The sequence below is a fragment of the Poecilia mexicana genome, unplaced genomic scaffold, assembly GCF_051168715.1.
Source record: "Poecilia mexicana isolate PSO_F unplaced genomic scaffold, ASM5116871v1 scaffold_23, whole genome shotgun sequence".
NCBI lineage: Eukaryota > Metazoa > Chordata > Actinopteri > Cyprinodontiformes > Poeciliidae > Poecilia > Poecilia mexicana.
In genome coordinates, this window is record NW_028263392.1 from 8,762,038 (window position 1) to 8,787,809 (window position 25,772).

At 38.2% G+C, this 25,772-nt stretch overlaps 1 long non-coding RNA gene across 2 annotated transcripts in view; it reads left to right on the forward strand.

Moving 5' to 3' along the window:
* The first annotated feature begins 2,678 nt into the window (after positions 1-2,678).
* LOC148152492 (uncharacterized) overlaps positions 2,679-25,772 on the forward strand; it is a 58,902-nt gene continuing 35,808 nt past the window's right edge. The window contains exons 1-3 of one of the 2 annotated variants that reach the window (XR_015762178.1): positions 2,679-2,863; positions 4,181-4,236; positions 17,442-17,515. This is a non-coding gene — a long non-coding RNA (uncharacterized LOC148152492). The remainder of the gene's footprint in view (positions 2,864-4,180; positions 4,237-17,441; positions 17,516-25,772) is intronic. The other variant, XR_015762179.1, reaches the window with a different exon arrangement.

The following is a 25,772-nucleotide window of genomic DNA, read 5'->3' on the forward strand; positions in this document are numbered from 1 at the left end:
TGAAGTTTAAATTATGTCAAAACTAGCCAGTAGTTTTTGTTTTAGTTTGTGTTGCAGTCGGTGCGTGGCAGAGATCTGAAGCCGAGACACAAACCTGGCGCTTCAAAGGGGGAACTCGGGCTGATTTCCGAGTCTGTTTATTGGTTTTGGGGAGAAAGGCTTCAAATAAAGCCCACCACTGCTCTGGTGGGGAAACCTGACGGACAAAAACAAGCGGCGCACACTGGGTTTGTTTATCTTATGATCTGCCTCTTACCCTGTGAGCCTTCAGGTTCAGGAATCACTCAGTTATTTGACACACAAAGAAAAATAAAACTATGGATAATTTATTGGGAATTAGCTAACCACTTTAATATTATGTTTTCTATATAACAACACTTTAAGAAAACTCTCCATATTAGATTGAACTTTTTTTCTTTTTACTTGTCCAAGTGCTTTCAAGTTTTTTTCTTTATTTGTTCCTTCTTACGAGGGTTGGGACTGGTTCCACTGCAAAACATTGATTTGTAACATATTTCTGACAATGTAGCTGCCTGTCCTTGTTAATGATGCTTAAAGCCCCCCAGAATGAGAGACTCTGGGTGTCTTTGTTTGTGGCAAAAGATGCATTTCAAAATAGGAGGGAAGGAAAGACACAAAGAAGAAAGGATGCCAAAAAAGGAGGTGGGTAGGAAACAGGAAGAAAGGAATCATTACAGAAGAGTTTTTCTTCTTTTTTTAATAAAAGAACTCTGGTGAATGCATTAGCTGGCTGAATTTATTCATCAAACTTGTCATTCACCTTTTGCTTTTTCCCCCTCCTTTTGTTTCTGCGGCCTCATAGTGATCGTCTTTCTCACCCAATTACGAGAGACATAACATGCCAAGCTTCGTTGTGTTGCCATAATATCTGCTCCTCTGCGTCCTACTGTACCCTGTGGCTCACACGAACACCATTAGGGGTTGGAGTACAACATGCACCGGCATCAACACTCCGCGCCTTGTCTTGATGCCCTTGAGCGGTAATTGGTCGAATCCCCACAGAATCTGACTTGAGGGCACAGAAATCCACAGCTTCCCAATCAGCCAGCTGTCAGTCATTCTGCCAACTAAACTAAAGCCGGGGATAACTAACGGGCTGAGATTGGAATTTAGAGCTAGTGAGACATAAATCTTCCCGACAAGTTTGTGCTCGGAGAGAAAATGCTCTTTTAGGCAGGGATATCACCAAATTGGATGACAGGGTTGCTGCCAACATGGTGGTTTCGGGGAAAGCCCAACATCTAATTTGTCTTTCACAGAATGAGAGAATGTGCTTCTTTTTTTTTTCCTTTTCTGTGCTGCATGTCTAAAAGTGACACAAGGAAGCGAATAAAAAGGCCTGAGTAGCAACATGTGAGCAAATAAAAAAAAAAACATTACATTAGGATGAAAATCTGTCTTATTAGTGCGTTGGAGATACATAAAGTGTGCATTTTCATTTCTTTTCTCTGTGTTAAAAGTTTTCCTTGAGCACAACACCGCAAGAAGAGGCTTGTGGAAAAGAATCGGTCCCCTGCGACTCCACACTGGATCCCCATAACCCTCAGCCTCCTTCCCGAAGTTTCATTTTAATCACGGCTCTAAATCTGTGCCGGGTCCAGGGGCAGCCGACCCCGCTTCCTGACCTTCCTGCTAGGGGGGGAGGGCAGGCTGCATCACAGCTGCCGGGGAAATCGATAGAGAATTAGATGATTCACACCTCATGCTGCCGCCGCTCGTTGATCACACTGGAAGCAAGGCGGCTGACTGTAATCCCATTCAGTGGTGATTAATGCCGCAAAATGATGATCTGTAACAACCCAATTCGTCACCCTCCTCTGGTGTACATTCCCCGCTTCTTCAAAAATAATACAATTGCATCTGCAGAATATACTGAAGGGTTTGTAGAGTTATGTCCTGGAAACGAGCACAGTCGGAGAGGGGAACACAAACTCACACAAAATCAGAAAAATAACAGATTAAGCTCGATGTTCTCATGGTCCTGTTTTGAGCAACAAAATATTCACAGCCTGACACACTGCCTTGGAAAAGTATTCATTTCTTTATCGTTTAGTATTTCATGTTTTGTCTATATAAGATCAAGTTTAACCAGTTGCTTTCAGAAGCAAGCAGGAGGTCTGTGGATACTCTGGAGGAGCTGCAGCAATCAACAACTCAGGTGAGAGAGTCTAGAGGAGCTATTGAAAGTTATTTAAAATGCAATTTGACCTACATGTTGATGTCCAGACTTATCAGCATACTTGTTACCAGACCTCCATGAGGAAGTAACTATTGTGAAGAGAAAAAAGAATAAAACATACAAATAAAAAAAAATTAATTATTGTATTTAGTAAGCCTATTTTGCTGTTGTTGATTATTTGTTGTTTACTTTTTTCTATTATCAGTATAACGTAGTTTTTTTTTTCTTAAAAGGACTAATGATAATGGTGTTTTGTTTCTTCAGTCAGACGTTTCTGTTTATATTGTGATTTTAGACGTCTTTATTCTCACTTACTTATGCTTTACTCCACTGACTGACTGAAAACAAGAAGCCTAGTTAATAAGAGATCCGTATTGTTAAAAAATAAATCCTCAAATTTCGGATAGGTTGAGATACCACGTATGCTCGAACGGAGCTCAAATTTCCTGAAGCAGTAAATGCACCGCATGATGAGCTTCACCTGTGGAGTTTTTCTTTGCCGCAGAAACACGGAATGTGACTTCGGAATGAATACAGGAAACTGAGATTTGAAGAATTTTGTTTTTATTTATTTAAGAAATATAACTAATGTTAAAATGGACACAAGGTGAAGCGGTTTGGGACAAAAGATGATGAACCGTTTCCAGGAGTTTTGAAGGCCAGGTAAGCTAACCGTGTCATTGTTAGCTCTTGTTAGCTAAAACTGCTCGATTGTTTTCAAACAAAATTAACAAACTTTAAAGTTCACCTTCACTTTAAAGCCAATATATACTCCGTAATAGGATAATTTAGTAATAGAAATAGGTGGTGTGTCAGTTCGTGCAGGACAAGTATTGACTTTTGCTCTCCTTGTGCTAGCTCTTAACTATATATCTCTGTGAACCACTGCGATGTAACCAGAACCTGCAAAGTTCTTGTTTTCTCTTTTTAGAGTCGTTTCTGTCTGTTTTCAAACCAGAGTGGAGTGTTTCATATCTTTCAATAGGCCTGTTCATAACTAATGGCGAGAGTCTCTTTAGGATTTCATGTTGGACAGCGAAGTTCATGGTTACAACAATAGCAAGTTGTTGTGGTAGCAAAGCAACCAGAAACGATTTTGGGCTTCATGTCTGGCTAACTGTGTGATAACACTCAATTTTGCAACACATTTTGAAAAACATCTGCTTTTGTCCACACAAAATCAATTTTTTTCTTCTTTTTTGCAAGTTGACTTTACAAAAAAAAACTGTAAATATGTAGCTATACCATACAAACTCATTATAATGTATTTTATCTTGAACACTCAAATACATTTGTAACGTTTCAAATACTTTTAATTATTTTTTTTTCCTCTAAAAGGATGAGTTGGCACCGTTACCTCAAAGTTTAGTTAAATGACAGCTCTAAATGCTTGAGCCTCAGAGTGAAAGCGGTAAAATCTGAAACAGTTGGACTTTTTGGAGATATAAACGGTATTGTCTGTTTTTAAATATTTAAAGAGAACTGATGATGATGAATAAGCTGTATGTGGCGTCTTATACTTCTGTTTTGACCATAAATCAAATTAAAATGGACTGAATCATACAAAGTCTATGCATATTTACAACTTGCAGTTTGTAAAATAAATTTAAATTACTTTTTCAATTGCATATTGAGCTGAAATGTAATTGTCAAAATGTTACAAGTTACTATCAGTCTGCCTTTAGATAACCGTCATTCTTTATTGATTACTCTAACCAGAAATGTTTTGCCTGTTCTGTTGTCGGTATGTATCACACAGGAAGGTGATTGGTGGCACACTGACTTGTACACTTCCTGCAGTTTCTATGTAAACAATTTACTTTTTTAATTATTAAAGCACAATGCAACAAGACTTAACATAAAAAAAAACTGTATTTGCATGGCCCACCACATTGGTTCTGAGTCTGCAGTTCTTATAAGATGATAGGAGTCCATTTTGGTCTTGGCCCCTTTTGACCTGCTGTTAATCTTGGTTTCCAGTCACAACAAATCTGGATTAATTCTGCACTAAAGATGTCGAGAGTTATCCACTGCAGGTAAGATATGAACTGCTTAACGCCTTTTTAGCAGAATCCCACCTCATAAAACGAGGATTATCTCTTTAAGCTTGACTTCTAGATTGCTTTCTAGCAGAAGGCTGGTTTTACATTTTACATGAGATCCTACAAAGAGGGCCATGCAGCAGAGCCACTGCTTGACTACACAAGAGGATGTTTGCTGCTAACACTACTGGCATAATATCTTTCCTCTTTGTGTTTGCTGACGAATTTGATATTTCATTAATTTTGGGTTCTTGAACAGAATAGGCAGTGTTCCCATAGGATGGTGAAAATGAGAATCAAACGAGGACTTTATAAATACTTTTTCAGTTCTTGTATTGAACACATTCTCGATGCCTATTGCCTGATCTGAACATTTAAAGATATTAACTTTATACTTTGATTCCCTTTTATTCACTTTCTTTAATAGTCTGTGTTCCAGTAGACCTGATATGTCATACATTTCCATTCAATGACGTCGTTACAAGAAAAGTTAGTGATCCAAAGTTGTTTAGATTAATGATCGAGTGATAAATTTGGAAAACATTTATTAAACATCCATCAATAAGACTGATGGCCTAACCAACAGATCGGCCCACACCGCATAGTCATACTGATGGGTTAGTTAAAACACTAAAGGAGAATTGCTTATAATACTCCCTGAATGTTGTGCATAATGTTATCGCAGCATTCAACGAGGTTTATTCCGTCTCCGCAGCTTCATGCAGCAAGCCCGTGCTGAGCACCACTCGCATTAAAATTCAGATTGATCAACTCTCCGATAATTCATTTCTGCTCTGGTGGGAGCATCGTCACAAAGCACAAGTGGCCATCTCGTTATTTGATGAGCACCATAATTATTTTAGCCATATGCCAAGGCTTTCCACAGCACCTGATCCAACGCAGACACCAGCCAGGGATGGACCTGAGCCGAGCGCGCTGTTTGCTGCTGACAAACCATCCTTATTGACATTTTCTGTATTCGCTGTTTGCTTCTTTATCTCGCACTGTTTTCTTTAATCCTTCTCAACTTGGCTATTCCATCCGCACCCGCCCCACAGACCCCCACCCTAACTTACGATTTTTTTCTCACCCTCAACCCCCACCCCGTTCGCTTGATTATGTCGAGCCAGTCGGGGAAAGTGTCACTATGGAAACAGGGGCAGAGGCAGTGTCTGTGGAAGCAAAGGAGGGGGAGAAGCAGATGAAGGAGAAAGAACGGGAGCTGGCCGGTGCGGAGGAATCCAGGGGTGGTCATCTGCTGCAGAGCTGCTTTTCTTTATTATTTAAAGAAAATAATAGCAACAAATTTGTTATTCAGGAGGAAGTAGAAACTGCAGGTGCCCCTCTGGGTGGTGTATTCTTATCCACTGCACCTTGCTGTGCTATAAGTGCTTCTTTTGTTTCTGTAGGTGAAGCTGCAGCCTCTCCAGCAGTCGTTTGCACAATCGGCACACTGGCTTCTAGATTTTTACAAACTCTGAAATTCCTTAAACCCTGGAAGTTTAGTTATTTAAGTCTTGCTTTGTTTTAGCTCCTTTTAAACAGAATTTTTACATAAACATTATGGTGATATTTGCCTAATTTCATTTAGGCACAAAATCGAAATAAAATCTCAGTTTTCCTGGTTCTGCCTCTTCAATCTGCATATTCTCAGTAAATAATCATGGGGTGGCATAAGATGCCAGCACAATGATCTTAACTAAAAATAAGTTTAACGCTTATTTTTAATTAAAGCAAAATGTAATCAACATTTTTTTAATGGAAATGTAATGCTTGTTCTTTTGCTACTAAAATAATATACCATGATAATCATAACCTTCGCTTGTTTGGTTGTAACTTGGTATTAAGCAATAATTCATTAAAAAAAACCATTTAAATTAAGAAGTTTCTTAGTAAATGTGCTATTTGCATAGAACTTTATCTTGTCCCTTTACACTGTAATAAGAGTCTGAAAACCTACGTTTCAATGGTTATCAAGGCAGACATGACAGTTTCTACTTGCCATATATAGTTTTAGCTTAAATGCAATGGTTGGTGCTTCTTTAGTTTTCCTACATTGACAATCTATATTTTTCATGACGTGAGTTACTCAATGAAAGTCACTTTTTCTGCAAAAAGAGAGAAGGTGTAGCAGCCTCCTGACCAGCAGTGTGTGGTAACAGTTGTGGAAGGAGCAGTCTTACACTACCTTATGGCTAATATCAGCCTCTAAACTTTAGCACAGTATACTTCTAACTAAACATTAAATCTTACTTGGTCCAATGTTAAACAAATTTGCGTATTTCTTACCTTGGAGGAAATTATGGATTTAAGAAATTTTAACAATCTGGTAACAATCACACTTTAGACCAGAGGTTGTGTTTGACTTTTACATTGTCATTTTGACAGACATGGGGAAAAATATCCCATAATTTTTTAACATGATGATAATTACTCAGAATCCACTGTCCACAGATGAATATATGTAACATTTTTACACCCTGGTCAAAACCACTGACTGTGGCCACAATAACTAAATGTAAACAATAAAATTAAGCAGTTGAATGATTCACCTGCTGTGCCCTGAATGCATAGTTGACTTCCTCCTGGCCCACATGCTCCTGCATCTTGCACCTGCTTATGCTTAATGAAATGTCTCAAGGAGGCTTGCTTCAGAAGCTGGTGTCATGAGGTTTTGGACTTTTCTTAGAAGTCTGCAGGAGACTCTGAATGAGGGGTTTCCTGATCCTGCAAACACCTGATTTAGCTGGAAAAAAATCCTGCAGCATGCGCTCCTGTACATCCATCTGTGACCCAAAACACACCGGGTTCAATTTTGGTGTGTTTTGAACCCAACCCTCCAATGCTTTGTCAGCTTCCAGTTAGTGATATGTTTTGAGTTTTTGGTGTTGTTGATTGATTTTAGTTACCTCTGCAATGTACTCTGTTCTTTGATGATGAAAATCTACATCCAGTGGTTAAGGGTGTGCATTGTAATCTGTCAAAGTGACAGATGACCTTCATATTTTTTAAAAAGTGGTCAAAGGTGGAAATTATTTGGTGCTTTAGACTGTAGAGATGGCATTGTAGAACCTTTTGGAGTTATTTCCATCTGTGGAATTTAATATTCATTCTTAGATTTTCCTGCGTTGACTTGTAAGATTTTTTTTTTTGTCCTTTAGCTGAAGTTCATAATTTATTTTAGGCCAGTAACCTCCAACCTTTCCTATAAGTGACAGAAACATGCAGTCTTCTTTCAACCAGCTGAATGGCAGTGTGCAGCAACAGGTTTGGGAAGTGTCTCAGAAAAAGGACTTTAAACTGTGGGTGTGTCGTAGTGACAAATGTTAGTAATTTTTAAACTGCAGTGTTGTAACTTGAGGACAACAAAGGAGAAAATTCTAATTTTAGCTGATTATATTCTTAAGAAATACCCAGAGGGAGGAAAATCAGCAAAATCTCACATTTTGGTGTACTATCTTTGATCAGTGATCAGCCACTGAAATAAGAAAATATAAAATATCCTTACATTAGCAACAGTAGAAGAAGGAGTGGTAATTCAAGACTATTTTGTCACAATCAAGTTTGAGGGGAGAGAGAAGAGATTGGAGGGAGCAGGTTAGAAAAAAGGGGAGGAGTGGAAGAGAAGGGCGGACGAGGGGGAGGGAAGGAGTGAGGTATGATAGTGAGAGGGGCTGAGACAGTAGCAGAACGAGCCAGAGCCAGAGAAGAGAAGGAGCAACTCTCCTCCCAACTCTTCCTGCCGGGGAAGACGCAGAGAGAAGGTGGCAGTCCCGCTTCAGCTGTCCTGAAGTGAAAACCAGTCACTACGAGGTATGTTACCTCTTCACTTATGTTCTAGTGAAAACTTGCCTTTTGCCTCCCCCTGCCCTCCTTTATGAAGGCTGTGGTGCTGAGCGTTAAACGATGTGTTTGCAAAGATCCTGCCGAGTTTAAAGCTTTTCCAGTAGCAGGTGTCTCTCTCTTTCTGTGTGCATGAGTGAATAGATGGATAAAAATGGGTTCCCATTTGTTAAAGGAAACTGTTCTGCTGAGAAACACTTTCCTTGACATTTATGGAAAGGTGACATTGCCCGCAGTCATAGTCCTTGTCATCACACTGTGACCTGTTGTGACAAGAGTTGATCTGTTCACAAACTTGCACTAAATGTTATTTTTTTCATCATTTTTCTTTCCACATTTGTACTGTCAAATAACTAACATAAAACTCCAACTATACTAGAAAAACACAAGTAACTTTCACCTGTTTTCTAAATTAATGTTTTCAGTACCTAATTTTTATTTTTTTGCTAAAGGAAAGTGACCAGAAAAACCAGGCTTTATCTAATGAACTATGCTAACAGGCTGCTTCCCTGACCCTGGCTTCAGTGTACCTGTCAGCAGCTCTCTTCATTAGTGCCATTAAGGGCAGTTAATGTTATAACACACACACTGGTCGTATTGATCGGGAAACCTGTTCCCAAGGGGGCCGTAGCCGAGACGAGCTCACGCTCCATTTCTAACTGTTTTACTCTCAGTAGATCCCAATTCAGAGGGAGACTAGCGAGTGTTAAAGTGCCGGGATTGTCTTTGTGCACATGTCATGATGTCATACTAACTGGACTGTTTGTTTTCTAGCTGCACTGCAGACAATTATTTAATGCAGCGCAAACGGGTTTGGCAAAAACTAAGTTGAGGCAAATTTGGTGCTTTGAGCTGCACAGTATGTTGAATCACAAAAGACCGCTTGGATGAAAATTTCAGTTAAATATTTTTACATGTAGTCACATTCTACATTGCAGCACTATGCTTGACCAGAACATGGTATTTCCTTGCCATTGATGCCTGTAGATCGTATGGATTTTAGTGCCTGAGAAGTTCAGGGAAGCTGGGGTTTGGTGTTATTTGTTTTCCGCATTGATGAGTTAAGAAAAATGTGTTGAAAATGCTCATTGCAATATTCCACATAGGTATTTGCTCGCATGTTTTCCTAACATCATGCAGCCCTTTGTTTGTGTGATATGACTGATTCTTTGAAAGGTAGCAGGCATTGTACCAAACCTGTTTGTTTTTTATGTTATTTCTGTAATGGTCGACGTGTTGAAGGAAATTTTACAGACCAAATCAAGGCTATTGCTTCAAAAAAAATCTCATTGCTCAAATTTATTCCAATGTTTTGACTAATGTGGGTTTGTTTGTAGTCTCGGCAAATAATTATGTAAATTAGCAGAATTCTAAGTCTCACTACTGAAAACACCAGTTTCTTGTTCATGCTTTCTGCATAATGTAGTGACTTGGCATTGCCACCTGTTAGTGGGGAAAAGGATTTCATTTGTAATTTCCATCCAGTAACATTTTCCTCACACTAATAAAATCAGTTTTTGGTTGCTTTGCACCTGGGAAGACGATAATGCAGAGATCATTCTACTACCAGTAGTAAATAAATTATTGAAATTAACTACACAAAAATGATAAAAGATGGTGTTTCTGGCACTGCGGGTTCTTGCATGAATGCTGCTCTGGTCAGCTCAACCATTTGTGACATAAGAATCCAGATTTTGTGCTATCTCACAAAGCAAATCTATAATCTATTTAGCATCATATATTCTGAGTTTTACTTGTCCATATGTTTGAGATTAAGTTTGCCTTACATTAAAGTTGTCCCAATTCCAGAGAAGTATTTTTAAAAAGGCACTTGGTGTGGATTATTAAAGAATAAGTTTCATAAATCTCTCAAACTGTCAAAAAATATTGTGTGAAATAATCCAGTTCAGATTTGGTCAGTCTACACTTCAAACTAGGGAGAGTAAAATCTACAGGATTCTTGTAAGAAATTGTTAAATGGCCCTTTAGTTCAGATCAGAAGTTGGCAGCATAATCAGTTGGCGGTGTTGTCGACTCATAAAAATTTATGAAAAACTCATTGAGGATGGCACTTAATTTCCCTTCCTGTTGAAGATTTTGTGCTACCCCCAGTAGAAAGGCATCCTGGACGCAGAGCCAATTTGCTCGAATCAAAAACAGTTTAACGGTAAACTAAAGCCTAATAAAATTAAATGTAGTTCCCAGTTTGAGGCAAGCACCTAGCAGATTTATTGCACATTAACTATCCTCTGCTAAGCTAATGAATTCCTCCCTGTAAACTGTTTATTGCATTACATGCCACATACTGGCAGAGTGGGACAACCCAGGCTGAAGCAAAGTACAGTAGATGCATGTATTCATGTGCCTGCAGCTGTGTATGTGTGGATCTGCGTATGGAACGGCAAAGAAAGTATATGGAGATCAATGCAAGCAGATGTTCTCTCTGCACTTCAAACGCTCACTCTGTTGTTGGCACCGCAGCGCTCCGACAGGCCTTGCGCAAGGGGGATCAAAGGCTAATGAGACAGCCATCGCACAAACGCACCCGGCAGACCCATGAATATTGATACGGCTCTGGAGAAAGAGAGATGGAGGCGAGAGGATTTCTTCGCTCGCTGAGCTGCAGATTAAAGAAGGCAAGGGTAGGAGGGGGTGCCACTGCATGTCAGAAGGACTTTGGGGTTGAAAGAGCAGCAGGGTATATGGTCAAATGGTGCACAGGTTCGTGACGGGGCTCAGTTAGACTGGTAAAAGTGAATTTAAAATGTCAGCTTGACTCCATTTTATCTTTAATTTTAGTCAGTCAGAGATAGAACTGATCCCAGCAAGAATTCACTATTTTAGTTAAAATGTATAAGAAATCTCAGTTTACTCAAAATTAATGCTCTATTAATAAACCTGCAACATGATTTTCCTCACAGTAAAAGGAAAAAAACTGAATAGATAAGTGAAATGTAAAACATTTATTTAAAAAAAATTGGAAACTGGTATCTTTTCAATATGAACATCTCTATGCTGTTAAGGCAAAAAGGGAAAAAAAGGCAAAGCACACATTAAAACAGAAATGTCAAACCACTCTGGCAGGAGAAATGTCATGGATACAACAGGGATGTTCTGATTCCTTAACCACCAGACTGCAGACATCCATTTTGTTTTATACATTGTTCTGTATGATTGTCTTAAGTTGACACGTTCCTTCACAAAACACTGCATTATCTCATCCTGCAGGTTGTTATTTTGTCTACTGTTGCAGTTAACCACCTCAGTGTCCCTCACTGTTTGCCTCAGTGGCCCACAAGAACATGAAATGTTAAATTTAGCTCCATCCCCTGCATTAAATCTGTCAGACTCAGACAAGCTGCTTCCCCCTCTGGCTAAGTTTGCAAAAAAAAAAAAAAAGACTAAAATCAGCTAAAGGTGACATCCAGGATTTCACCATCCACAAAACTAAAGGTAAAGATACGAAGGGATTGTGTGTGTGTATTTTTTTAAAGGGGAAGAGTGTCATTTCAGCCCTTTCCTGCTTGTCGGCATGCAGGCAAAGAGACATTGGAGGGAGGACAAGTAAGTGAGGCAGGCAGACAGATAGGGTGAGGGAGACTGATTTTGCTAGAGGGCCGTCTGAAGCTTGTGGGCGATGCTGCTTCCATCTCGACTTGGGGTTGTAAATCAAGCCTCCCCTCAGGGGCCTATCTTCCATTCTCAGACCTTCACAACAGCTTGTTCTCCAGCCTGTGACGAGAGGGACTGTTGTCACAGCAGCCATCGATCGTGTGGGATGAGTTTGTCGGACCGGGGGATTTTACCATCCGAGCGTGGTCACTGAAGTGTCCCATCTTGTCTCTGTCTGTCTGTGGGTTGCATACTCTGTCGAATGCCAAGTCACCACAAGCTATTGTCAGCTGTGTCTCACATCGTTTCAGACTAGAAAAACATTCACTCACCAAGAAGAAAACAAAGACTACAGATTTTGAGTTAATACAGATTTCGGGTTATATGAACCCTTGGTACAAGCCAGACATAAATCGTTGGACATAAACTTGGTAAAACATTTAATTTTGAGAAAAATAGGAAATCATTTTGCTTTTTAAACCACATAGAAAGTAAAGTCTGGTTTGAAAAATGCATATTTTATTTCATCCACAATAGAAGTCAATACAACCTGTGGGATGTTCAGTGCAATAAGAGCCTAAAATAAGAAAACTGCTGCATTCAGTAACTGCTCAAGTCAAGCCAGACGTGAAAAACAATTGATGCAACTGTTGGTCACTGATTGGCATAGTTGTAAAGGGAAAAAGTGTAAAGCAAAGGAGCCGAGTTTAACATCACCCCGGCTCTGGTGAAGTAGATAAAAAACCTATCCTTGTCTTAATAATTTAATCAGAAATCACCCAATTCAATCAGGATTTTATATCCATATTCTGATAGATTGGTCCTCTTGCTGGGGTTGAAAGAAAGCTGGTTGAAGCGAAAGCTTCGATGAGTTCAAGATTTTTCTCCATTATTGGCAGTGAGCAGAAGTGATAACATACTGTTGCTGAACTTTTCTGTCTTTTTGTTTTATTTTCATTGAGGCAACATCTCAGAACTTGCTTTGACTTGCATATAAACTGTAGCAACTACTTTCTCCCAGAAGGGTGACGTAGATGCTATGCATGTTGAAACACCAAACCTAAAGGCATACTAATCTGAACAGCAGAATGGTTTAATATTAAATGTAAGTCATCATAAGAGTTTTATATCACTCCCTGCTTCAGTGGACCCTGGTATTTGTGACGGTTGGGGACCACAGCTGCCTGTGAATAGCTAAAATCCACAAACACTTGAGATCTCCTCTAAAAATGCTAAGAACTGTATTTTAATAGTTCAAACAACATATGTACCCTAATTTGCATTGGTATGTTTAGAAGTTTTCTTTGCATTACTACAGTCTTTCTTATTTTGAGTCTTGAGGATAAAGCCAATCAGTGCCAATGAAAATGAAGGCCATTCCCAGATTCGCTGCTTTGCTTTTGCATTCCTTTTTGGAAATATCTGGTTACATACAAACTGAACTATCAATGTATGATTTCCACCTGTTTTGAAAAGAAAGCCGATTGATTTACTGGTGCATCTCTGATTTGGACTGGCAGTTTCATCTAAATTCAAACATACAAAGATGCATATTTAAGGGTTTTTACAGCGTTTTCATCAGATTAATCAGGTGTTTAATTAATGATGTCAAAGAACAACTTCCTTTTATTTTAAAGTCTTTGACCACTTAAACGTTTCTAAGAAGTATTGCTGAAAACGTTCCTACATTGTAAATAACTAATGACGAGCACATTACTTATTAGTCATCTAAGAAGATAAACACAGCTACTACTTTTATTTCAAGTCTTTCTGTAGATCTAGATATTTTTAATACTGCTTGTTGTGAAAATGTTTGAGCTTGACATGATTTCTTACTGAAGTCTCTCAGGATTTCACTGAAATGCAACTTAGTTACACCAAAACTCTCTTATGTAACCTCTCCTTTGAATTACTGAGACTGGATATTTACATGCACTCTATAAAAAGAAAACCATTTTCGTTTCTCACTGTCAGACATTGAATTAATTAGATCAGTAAGAATCACCTGAAATAATTAGATTTAACTGTTTCTCACAGAAACTTTGACTGTTTTTACTGCAAATTCAGAATCTCATTTTTTTAAATGTACTGATAGGATAGTTTAACACTTAGAACAGTAAGTTGTTTCTCCACCATTAGCGCGTTGATCAGGATTGACGGTGATGAAACGCTCCCCCTGATTGGTTGTTCTTGACTGGCAAAGGAGGAGGTGGAGGAGCTTGATGTTTTCACAGATTATCTGTCATACTGTCACGACATGGTGGCAGTTTTAAGAAATGCTGTAAAAGTTACATGCTGTGGATTTAAAGACCATAATCTTGTAGTTTAATAAAAGTGAAATTAAAAGTCTGGCTCTTTATCGTACATTGTTACATTTGGAGGGAATGAGAGAGCCTTGCAAACATGAGAGCGCCGTGTGTGTAGCAGGAAGGACTGATATGTTTGGCAAAATTGATGCCATCATGAAGGAAGTACATTTTGTAGAAATGATAAAGCAACACCTTAAGACATCAGCCAGGTTTAACTCAGTCATGTAGTTTGAAAATCAGTTTGACTAAATATTTGAAACAAAAATAAAACCTCAGCATTTTTTCATTATTTTGACGTTTACCAAGAAAAGCTAATTATGGTAATCCCAATCCTGTTTAGTCTGTCAGTGAATAATAGGTTATCTGTTAAACGCTGTAAATTTAGATTTTTAGCTGTACGTTCTTTGATTTCCCTTCAATTTAGAATCTCAAACACATCTAACTTGGTGCACAAGTAAAACTTTGTCTTTTTTGGCAGACCATTAAAAACTGCTGGTTGAGCAAATGGAGCTGCATCAAAGTAAAGGAGATTTCTAAAAATAAAAATGTTAACTTTAAGAAAATCTTAAAACCCGGTCAGGTGATGCAAAATTCATAGTGGGCCATTTCAGAGGCAGTGACAATGGGTTTTTAATGAGCATTGGGGCCTGAAAATATATTTAAATCAAATCAAAAGCAAATTAAATTTGAGTACTAGAGCAAAAAGTTTTCCCTCTTGCCATGATGGATTCTATCCAACATTGCACTACTTTGAAACCAAAAGGATGAATTATTCCATTTTTAAAAAGCCAATTAGCTGATGCTTTCATGGAAATCAGAAAGTATTTGATTTTCTGATGTCAGTTTGAATTAAAAACAGAATAAATTACTCACATTTGACAGCATTATGAATAAAGACACCGATTCCTTTGACGTTTGTCAGGTGAATATTTAAATAGGTAAAATCGACACATAAATTACATCCTTTCATTATCCATTTGTGTATTGGCCAAAGGAAAAGAAGAGAAATTAGATTTGTATCTAATAGTTGGCACAAAAAGCTGCCATGTAGATATAAAAGATGAATTTCAATATATTTAAACTCAAAGAAGTTGAAGCTTGCTTTGAGTGCACTGGACATTATATAAAAATATACCTAATCTGATAAAATGACTGATATTGCACCACAGTGTCACCAGCACTTTCACGTTTAGTTTTCTTTTTTCTCCTCTGGCAATTTCAAAGCATTTCTTCATCTTGTTTCCTCACCCTGAAACCCACAAGAGCACACCCACTCAACCTCCCGGCCTGCTGAGAGCACTTGAAAGCAATTTTCTTTTAATCAAGTTTACTATAAAGGGCCCTCTGATGCCAGCCTCAGCAACACCTCCATTTGTTTTGTTTTGTTTTTTTTCCCCAACTCCATCGCTCTGAATTATATTGATTTCTTTATGAGAAGTGTAAAGTACTGTTTACTGAGAATTTGCTGTATTTATTGCTCACTCTCTCCCGTGAAGGTCTCGTTTCTCAAATACTTATATTCAGGAATTTGAGTACTCCTTTTTAGCATTAAATAATGCAGTTTTCTGAATGATTAAATCTGTAAATGCTTTCCATGAATTAAGAGGGCTGTAAGTTTTCTAATTTGCTTTGATATTCTGGAAACTTAGATATTTCATTAACCGCATATGAAAGAAAAGCAGCAAGGTAAATGTTACCTTTTGATGGATAAAGACTGGCAAGTTTTAATTATTTCCAGAGTGTCAATTATATTCCACTTGCCCTAACAAATTACCTTTCCTGACTGCAGTTGAGTCAATTCAGCCACTGGAAAGGAAATTGGATCAACATACAAAGAAATAGTCCTGATTCGACAGTTTAAAGAAAAGTTTCAGAAAGTAGAGATTACTGCTCTGACACTTGATGTTCCATAGTAAGCAAATTGTGATTTTAAGACTAGATTAAATGTGCTAATGTAACTAGTGTAGTTGAACTAAATTCATCCTGACTTTATGCAACCAACACATCTGAAATTTATTTCCAAAGTCAAAATACTTATTGCTGTTTACACCCATTTAAAATGCAAAATGCACTTGCACAATCCGTGATATCACTGGTTTATCACTGCACCAGTAAACCAGTGATTATCACTAGTACTGGCCCATTGATAACTCAGCATATCAAAATCAGTTTCCTGACTTTAAAGAGTATCTGCAAGTCTGAAATTCAAGATCAATCCCTCATTGATGACAAACATTGACAAACTGAACAGTAATAATCCTACATGAACTGAATCTCTTAATTTAAAGGGTATTACTTTTATTTTGAAAGTCTAAAGTCATTTTTGTTGATCACATGGGAGTTATATGCAAACCAGAACTAAACATGGCATTCAGCTTCTATGCACCACAAATCTGGAACAAACTTCCAGAAAACTGCAAAACAGCAGAAACACTGAGTGCCTTTAAATCTAGACTAAAAACTCAGCTGTTTAGAGTTGCTTTTGAAACCTAATCATGAAAAATTAATCAATCTGATGTGTAAAATGTAATGTTGAGTGTGTGTTCTATGACTTTGTAATTTTGTTTTTATGATGTAAAGCACTTTGAAATGCTGCCAAAAGGTGCTATACGAATCAAATTTGATTTGATGCAATCCAGCAGATGAAGACTCTTATTTTTAATGAAAGTTTTGTTTTCAAAGTATAAATTAATCTAACTGCTAGCCATAGGTCCATTGGTAATTTTAAAACTAAAGTATTGATTTTACATGTGTAGGACTAAATCTCTGTTTTTGAGAACAATTTGTTACATTATTTTATTTGACAGTCCAAATTCATCCCGTTTACTTTGAAACCTACTCTCGTATAACTCTGTGATCCTGTTATGATCATTGTTTTAGACTCATTAGGAATACACTACAATACACCTCTTTGCTTTTGATATTTTGGTAGATTTAGAGGTTTACAGGTCGTGTTAGCAGCACACTTCGGTGCAGTGGTAGCTACCGAGCGCAGAAGTTGACTGATTTTTCTATTAGATGTGTAAAAACGCAGTCCTGGAGGCACAAGTGTAAGAAGTTGTATTAAAAGTTGGAAAATTTCCAACTGCTCATAGACATCAGTTTCGGTTCCATACTCATTGTGTTGTTGCATTGTGTTTGTTATATAAATAACTCGCAGGAAGTTTGGCTAAAATTATTTTACTTGTAGGACTTGGAGACTGCTGAAAATATATTAGCAGGTCAAAAATAAATTAAAAGGCTGCTTGACCTTAAAACTGATTGGTCTATTTCTGATTAAGGCTCTTTATTTAAAAAACAAACGATGCCTTGAATCAAAAAAAAAAAATAGAACTGATGCATGCTTCAGAACTGTAAAGAAATCTGAAATGGATCAAGAAAAAGGAGGAAAGCTGTTGGATGTACTGAATCTTTTTTAAAATGTTGTTCTTGCAGATAACAAGAACAAGATGTACCAAGAGAACTTCCTGTGACTGAACCTGAAGAGACTGGCTGTCCAGGACACACAGGTGAGTCTCATTGTTCTACGTTTCCTTTGAGACTTGATAACAATAATCCAAGAGATGAAGTATAGCCAAAAATATCCAGCTATAACATGTCAAAATGACCAGTAATGTGATCCTGTGAAGTACTACATGGTTTTAACGCTGACTGTAGAGTTTATGTGCAAAAATATCAATATTAAGATTTCACTCCCAAGTTTCTCACTTCTCAAAAGCTCTCATTTCATTTCATTTAGGTATCAACACAAATGAACTGAGTTACCAGGAATCTAGTTTAATTTATTCAGTTTCTTCTACTTTTTCGAGTCCATGGAGTGCAGCTGACTTCAGCCTAAGAGACCTCAACATTACACAGAGTGACTATTTTCTCCATCATGTTGAAATTATAAAATATGTAATTTCCCAATACGCACAATAAGCAAACCTTTTCATATAAAGTCATTAAGCAAAACTGCAGCTTTTATATTAAAAAAATACTTGGTTTAAATCTGCAAAAAACTTATTAGAGAAAATAAATCCTTTCTTAGCAACAATAAGAAAACAGTCAGCCAAAGTTTTCTTCAGTATATGAAGTATTGAAATTGCAACCTACACAGCTGCTTGCCTAATGCGTTTTAATGAAACTCCCCCACAAAATAAAAAACACTCAGCTGCTTTAAAGTACTTTAGCCAGGAAAAATGAAAAATGAGAAAGGAATAAAACCCTTAAATATCTTTATGTGCATTATTAAAAGCACAGTGCCGGAGCAAAGCTTTTTCAATAAGTGAAGAAAGAATAAAAGCTTAGATTTTATTTATTAGTATGGCTTTTCTATTTACAGCTTCCGTCCTGTGAGTTTGCTTTTTTCTGGATCCCAGTTTATTTCCAGGAGAAAATGGTTTTCAGAAAAAAAGGCCAGAGATATACTCAGCCTTCTTTGGAACTTGCAGTTTAAGGGACCATGACCCGATACGAAGAGAATAAAGTAGAAAGGGAATAAGAGAAATACCCAAAAAATCAGGGTAGTATGCATACTTGGGGAGTTTGATGTATTGTATTGATACTCATTGAACTTTTCCACATTTTGTCAATGTTTAATAGATAATTGTGGAGGTAAAATTTGCTTTATAACATGATATTCTAAACAAAATCCAGCACCAGGTGATGTCTGATAACAGTTGATTCAAAAACAAACATACATTTTATTTAAATTCAAAATCATGTTTGTGTAAATACAGCAGTTTTGAGAAGGACTGAGAAATATTTTTGGAGAACACTATTGAACAAATGGCACCATTCAATCCATCAGCTGAAAATCGAAAGCGTATGACGCACTTCTAACCTACCAAGACATGGCAGTCCATCTGAATATGTAGTCTGGTCAAGAAAAGCGACAATCGGAGAAAGTCAAGCAAGCCATGAGAACTCTGGAGGAGCTGCAGAGATTCATTGCTCATGTGGGAACATATTTCAGAAATATAACCACCAGACGTGCACTCCACAAATACAAGAGAAGTCCTGCAGTTTGAAATATGTCATGCAGAAGACACTGCAAACATCGAGCCTAAATGCAAAGTGATGCACCTACTGGATCCCTATTGTCAAACGTGATATTGGCAGGATCATGCTGCAGAGTTGCTTTCTTCAGAGCTGATGGATGGAGCAAAATGCAGGACAAGACTGGAAGAAAACCTGTTTGTAAGCAGTGGAGGACATTAAGATACAATGACAAGAACACCAACCCTCTAGCTATGCGAAGAATGCCAAAATCAGCGATCGCTGACTGATGCAGAAAGCAACGACAGCAACAAGCTCAAAGTCAAAGTGAAAGTATTTTCTCCCGGAGATAGTTGTACAGGAGAGGATGATGTGAGCGGAGTGAAATTGCAACCTACACAGCTGCTTGCCTAATGCGTTTTAATGAAACTCCCCCACAAAATAAAAAACACTCAAAGTGTTTTGTCAGGGTTTTTAATGATGCTATGCTCGGTAAGCTCAGGTTGCTTCGTGTCGGTGCTGACCCTCATGGCCAAGCTCTGGTGACACCTTCCCATCTGTGTTAATGAGATGACTCCACTCCGTCTACGGGTCACAGTGATATTTACAGAATCTGTTGTTGCAGCAGAGATCCACGCCTCCCTGTGGCGCTCCCTCGTCTCATTTGCATTGCTTTCAGACTACCCCTTCCTGGCGTTCCCTCCGTTTTATCGCTCTCGCTGAGCTCCTCCGTGATCGACAGGCTCCTTCACACTTCTCTTCAGTTTGTATCGCACATGTTAATTAAAGCCTCTAATTAGCTTTCTCCACTAAAAGGCCGCATTAAATCAGAGTTGGAATGGCAAATGATTCCTGGCATTAGCATAATTGTGTTTTTGAAGTGGAAAGACTCAGGCATTAGGGATTTTTTGTTTCAGTGATTTGTTGTTTGTGGCTCGGCGCCTAAGGGGCTACTGGAGGTTGGTCGGGTGGATTGTGGGGCCGGGGGACCCTACAGGGGCCCCAAACACTAATGAGGCCTGCTACACTCTGATGGAGCAGATATAGGGGGGGGGGGGAACAATGCTGCGACGCATTGCCATAAGGTTCTTCGAAGATTGCATCAGAATGAAAAAGGACACCTGTGGTGTCTATGTTTGACAGAGAGGAACAGAAAAATAAAATGTCTGCAAATTTCACCCTCACCTATGTTACCTGGTTTGCTTAGTTTTTAAGAAATTGCATCATGTAGCACTGATTCCAACTGTCGTCTTTTCCTTGAGTACAGCACAAAACACAACTAGTCTAAAGAAGACGAGGACTCACCATCTGAAAACGTACAGAAAAATATCCAAATCTGACAGAGACTGGTGGTACACATTCTTTTTAAGGAAAGCTTTTCTCTTATTTGATGTACATCTCATTATATTCATGACCAAGCAAGATAGTTCCCTGCAAGTAAGTGCAGAAAGAAGCAGGAGCAAAAAATGTGGATTTTCTACTAAACTTTTACTGATGCTGGTGGTTGCATCATAAATTTAAAAAAACTAATTGAATCTGTGCATACTATTTACTCTGTAGCAGAACTAGGTGCTGCAGGAATTAAGAAAAGTAGGAATTTGAAAACGATATTTGCATGTTTTCTGCTAACAGTGGGCAGATTTTTTGGAGGAATAAAAAGGAAAAAAAAAAAGCATCTGCACCTGCAAATGTTGGTGGTGGACTGGTGCCCTTTTCCCTCAGACTCCGGGCGAGAGGCGGGGTACACCCTGTAAAGGTCGCCCATTTGGACAAAATGGAGGCGCACAGTACAGACAGCTGTGCACACACATTCACACCAAAAGGCTTATTCATGCACAGGGAGAATATGCAAGCTACATGCAAAAAGACCGCAGGCTAGAATTTGAACCCAAGTCCTTCTTGCGCCAAGTCAACTGTGCAACCCATCTCCGTTCATATTAATTCATATGTTCTTGGCTGCTTATAACCTCATTATCAATGTTTGCTACCCTGCAGGAGTTTTGGATAATTATTTAGATGCTTTGAACAGTAGACTAGGTAAAAGTTGTGGCATCAGCAATAATGTCCACAATAAAACATCCTGGAGCGATAATTACTTTGGAGCCAGTTTGTGTGAAAAACTATAGCGATAGTTCTCGGCTGAAGAAAAATGCAGAGAAGGTAAATTATGTTTGCATTTACAGAGTACAGTACTGTTTCTTTTTGTTTGTCCTTGTGTGGCACTTTGAACTGCTTTTTTACTGAAATGTGCTTTTACAAATAAACTTGACTTTATAGTAATAGTTCTACCCACAGGCCTTGATTGCCTGTCAGTACATGTAAATAGTCAAACTCTCACAAAATGGGACATGGTGCATTCTTGCTACCGTTTTTGTGTTACATGTGCACCATATATTTGTTGATTGCTAAACGATGACATGCCTATTTTTGCAAATGCCAAGTCTTGATTTTTGTGCTCAAGACGCCAAACAACAAAGCACTTTCAGTCAGGAACAAAGGCTAAAGAAGTGGAAAAACTAAAACATGTAGAGTGTGCCAAAGAAAACAAGATCTGAAATTGTTCTGGAAGAATCTTTTGCTTAGCCATTCTCAGAATCTTAGATTTTGGCATAAATTTCTTTATCATTGCCAGCATAAGTTTACCAGAAATTAGATTCAAATTTTAAATAATAGCCAAAAAAAAAAGAAATTCACAGTAGTGCAGCTGGGACTTAAAAAGCTCTATTTGGTAAAATAATTCTGACATGCATGCAGGATGAACGGCAAGAAGATATAAAATTTAGTCCAATAAGTATATTAACTTCAAAACTAAAGCTACATTTATGTTTTTGCTCAAGTCTATGTATGAACATAGAAATTTGAGATGGAAAACATTGCAACTGTTTCAGTACTTTATTTTAAATAAAAGAAAATTGAGCCATTTTGGCTTTTTTTTCAGCTAGAGAATTTCATACATGGGCAACTCTTGCCGCCAACCTTCTGGGATGCTTAGTGGGCACTTTCCCTGTCACATGGGGGTTTGGTAAGAGTCCTTTAAGTTTCAGGAACTCAGAAGGTCCGCTATAATTGACTCCCAGTAGAAAACACAAATTTTTGTTATTGCTCCCTAAACATTTGACTGGCACTCCATGCACAGTGATACTGCAGACCAAATCAGATGGATGTGCTGTGTATTTTCCCCGAAGTTTGCAGGAGGAAATGCTATGAAGTTTCTGCAAATTCCATTTTCCCTTGATAATCTTTGCATCTGCACTGAACACTGCAAATCCTTCCTAAAGCATGAAGAAATGATCAAAAACGAGCCTCACGTGTCATTGAGATGTAGTGAGACATCCCTGCCAAGTTGGTGAGACTTTCTGAATACACTCACTTATTAGTGTGAAACTCTTATGCCTCAGGTTATATTCTTTTTTTGTAGTGTGGCACATATGGATTTACAGCTGATTGCCACTGTGCACATCCTCACCTATCAAACATGAGTGAAGCTGTCACCAAGCCATGGATTGCGCCTCTGGGTAGACATAATGTACTTTTCAGAGTCTTCCTCTGGGCAAGCCTAGCTCTGTGCTGCTGTGGTGAAATTATTCACGGTGAACTTGCCTTCCCAAAGGCGCGGCGGTGAAACGGTGACAGTTTGGGGCTTGTGTGATAGCCAGGAGTGTTGTTATATGAGTTATTATTGAGCCAGCCAGATATACGGAGCACAATCCGGCACATTTTCACTCCACGGCCTTAAATCTGCTTCAGGCATGAAAACCCATTAAGATGCATCGCAAGAAGCAGAGAAAGGGTTGAGGAAATGATGTAAGGAAGAGGAACTGGGGATAAATTCTTCTTCAGAAGGATGCTTTTAATCTAAATGTTTATTATTCGATTCTCTTTCTCTGAACCGCTGCAGCCAGTTGAAGGACATTCTCCTTTGTTCCTCAGGAGACTGACGTAATTATCTGGGATATATTCTTAACAGCAAAAATGCCACGGTTAGTAATCTGTTTAGAAATGGAAATTCTTTGAGAAATTGGAAGAAAAGTGGGAGTTGGGGAGGAGGATGAAAAACCAGGAAAGACCAGCAATGTCTGGTCTTTCCAAATATGGAGGTTTCAGTTACTGCCAGGCTCATTTTAGAAACGTCTAACACTCATTATGTCCGTTTTACTGGTGCTGATAGTCAGAACTCAGTAGGAGATCAAACCAAGGGCATCGCTGGAGGCTTGAGTTATACCACAACAAATTCACATTCTGTGACCTGACAGCATTTTATTTGTAGTTTCTCCAGCTCTTTGTTGCTTCGTTTAAGTTTAAAAATCGAACTGAAAAAATGTGTCCACATTTATTTCTCTTCTCCATCTGCATGCATTGGATTTGCACAATCAGACCAGTGATGGTGACTTTCAAGTCCCATTTTTTAGTTGAATGCAGCTTAACTTTGTTGGGCCAAAGTTTTGTTTTCATTTGCTGTTTGGGTAAAGTTGGGGGGGAAGATTGTGGGTGGAATGTTTTCTCATCTTGTTAGAAAACATAGTTTTCTTTGCCTCCACTCTGAAAACACATTTTCCAGTTAGTGAAAGTCACAGCTTTACAAATGAAAAGGAAAAAAACAGTAATAGTGGTAAATTGTTTGCACAAGTGTGTTGTCAGTTCTACCAAGAAAACAAGCACAAAAATGTATTTAAAGCGCAGGCAAAATGCCAAGCAGTGCTGTACCTGATTTTGAACCAATAATGGCTCATCATGACTAATCCACGATAAGTGTGGTATTTTCCTCTCAAAGTAAATTGACACTAAGAGATCATTGATGAGAGTTGACTGAACTGCTGAGGTACACACAAAATGAACTGGTAATAAGGCATGATTATTTTTTGATCTTCCTTATTGAATTTATGTGAATAAATGGCCTGAAGGCTGGAGTAAGTTGCCAGTGTCGAGACTCAATTACATTTTTCACCATTTGTCAATTCACTTTTCCCATTAACATTAAAAATCAAGTATTTAAGAATTTAAATAGTTTCAGCTTTATGAGTTGCAGTTTTCATGAAACTCCTCTAGTCTTTCTCTGTCATTTATGATTTATTTACATCAAAACTAAGTGGATTTTTGGGGCTATTTGGTAGTAAAACATTTGATCTGCCATTGTTCAACCAACATCATTTTAATCTGAAAGACGTTAAATATTTACTTGATTTCTTCAAAAGGTTGTCAAAAACCTCTATGGCCCATCGTGATAAACCAATTCTCAGTACGAAAGAGTGAATTAATTATCTCACTGAAAAGTTCCTTATAACTTAGTTTTATCTTATTTCAAGTGTACTAAGATATTTGCTCTCAAAATTAGACCGAAAGTTTTGTGCTTTTGCTGTATTCGGGAGTTTAGGAATCACTATATGGTCATTTAATAAAGATAGAGCATTTTCTACTTGCAAGTTAATGTCTTAACACTAGAATTTAAGTAAACCTTAATGTTCTTACAGGTGTATTTATCAACATTTTTACAGCAACAAAAGCAATTTAGGTGAAGTCTAGTTTGGTTAAAAGGATTGTATATAATTTATCAACAAATCAAAACCTTCACATGGAAAATTTTATCTGCCAAATTTTCTTCCAGGTTGTTTTCTTAACATTAAATTAAGATTAAACACCTGTCCAATATGCAGAAATATTGTGAACACATAAAAAAACGAATCCATCCACCGTTTGAGCAAAAGCATATCAGCTAAATTAAACTAAGCCAGCTGAAAAATGTGCGGCACGAGAATAAACTGATATTTTCGCTTCAAAATTCCCAGTCCCTCAGTGAAGATGGGCAGCGATCCGAATATCAAGATAGAAATACGGCAGATAAACACACTCACCAATGGCAGCCCTGATTGAGTGCAAGTGTCTGTGTTGGCGGTCAAGGTCAGCTGATAATGGGAGAGATTGAGGATGGGATGATGCGGCGGGAGGTCGGCAGCAGTCTCAGGTAATGAGATTTACAACCCTGAGCTCTTGCTGCACCCCTTTCTCTCCCCCTCATCCCTCACCTAACATGATTTATAGATCTAATAGACGTCACCGCTCTCACCTAAGATAGAGGCCTCACATTATCGCTGAGGGAAAGTAATCTGTTCAACAGGGCAAGATTATAGAGACAATTTTACCATGATGTTCCAGATCGTACCTGGTAAACTGATATTCCTGGGCGTCCGAGGAAGAAGCTGGTTTGGCTAGTGGCTGGCAGTAAAGATGAATTAATGCAAAACCATCAGTTTTAATAAAAACTATAAAACTGCATTGATCACTACGTTTTATCACAGGTAAACCAATAAGACAGGATTATGACCAGCACAGGCTCTCTCAGAGGTAATGACTGTACAGCCACATTCACAGCATCAACTTCTAGGACAAAATGTTCTCCTGCGTTTAATATATCCCCCCCACCAAATGGTGTGATGACGATATTTGGTGTTATTTACTTCACCTGTCAGAGGTCATAATGTGATGCAAAGGGTGAACTGAAGATAACCCAGACTTTTCTCTTTCTGGTCTATGAAGAGAGGATGAATTACATTTCCTAAATATATCCAAGCCTATTCCTGGACCCCCTAGTCATTTTAACTTAATACAGGTAGTGGTTAAATGTTCATCCAATAACAGAAATCTACACAATTTAGCTTCAGCCTGATATGGACGTCTTCCTCCAATCCTTTATGCGAATCACGTCTATGAAGAGAGGATGATCCCTTCATAGATCCAGAACCAATGGTTCTGTTGTGTTTTAGCCGACTTTATTCTGAAGGTTTGAACTTA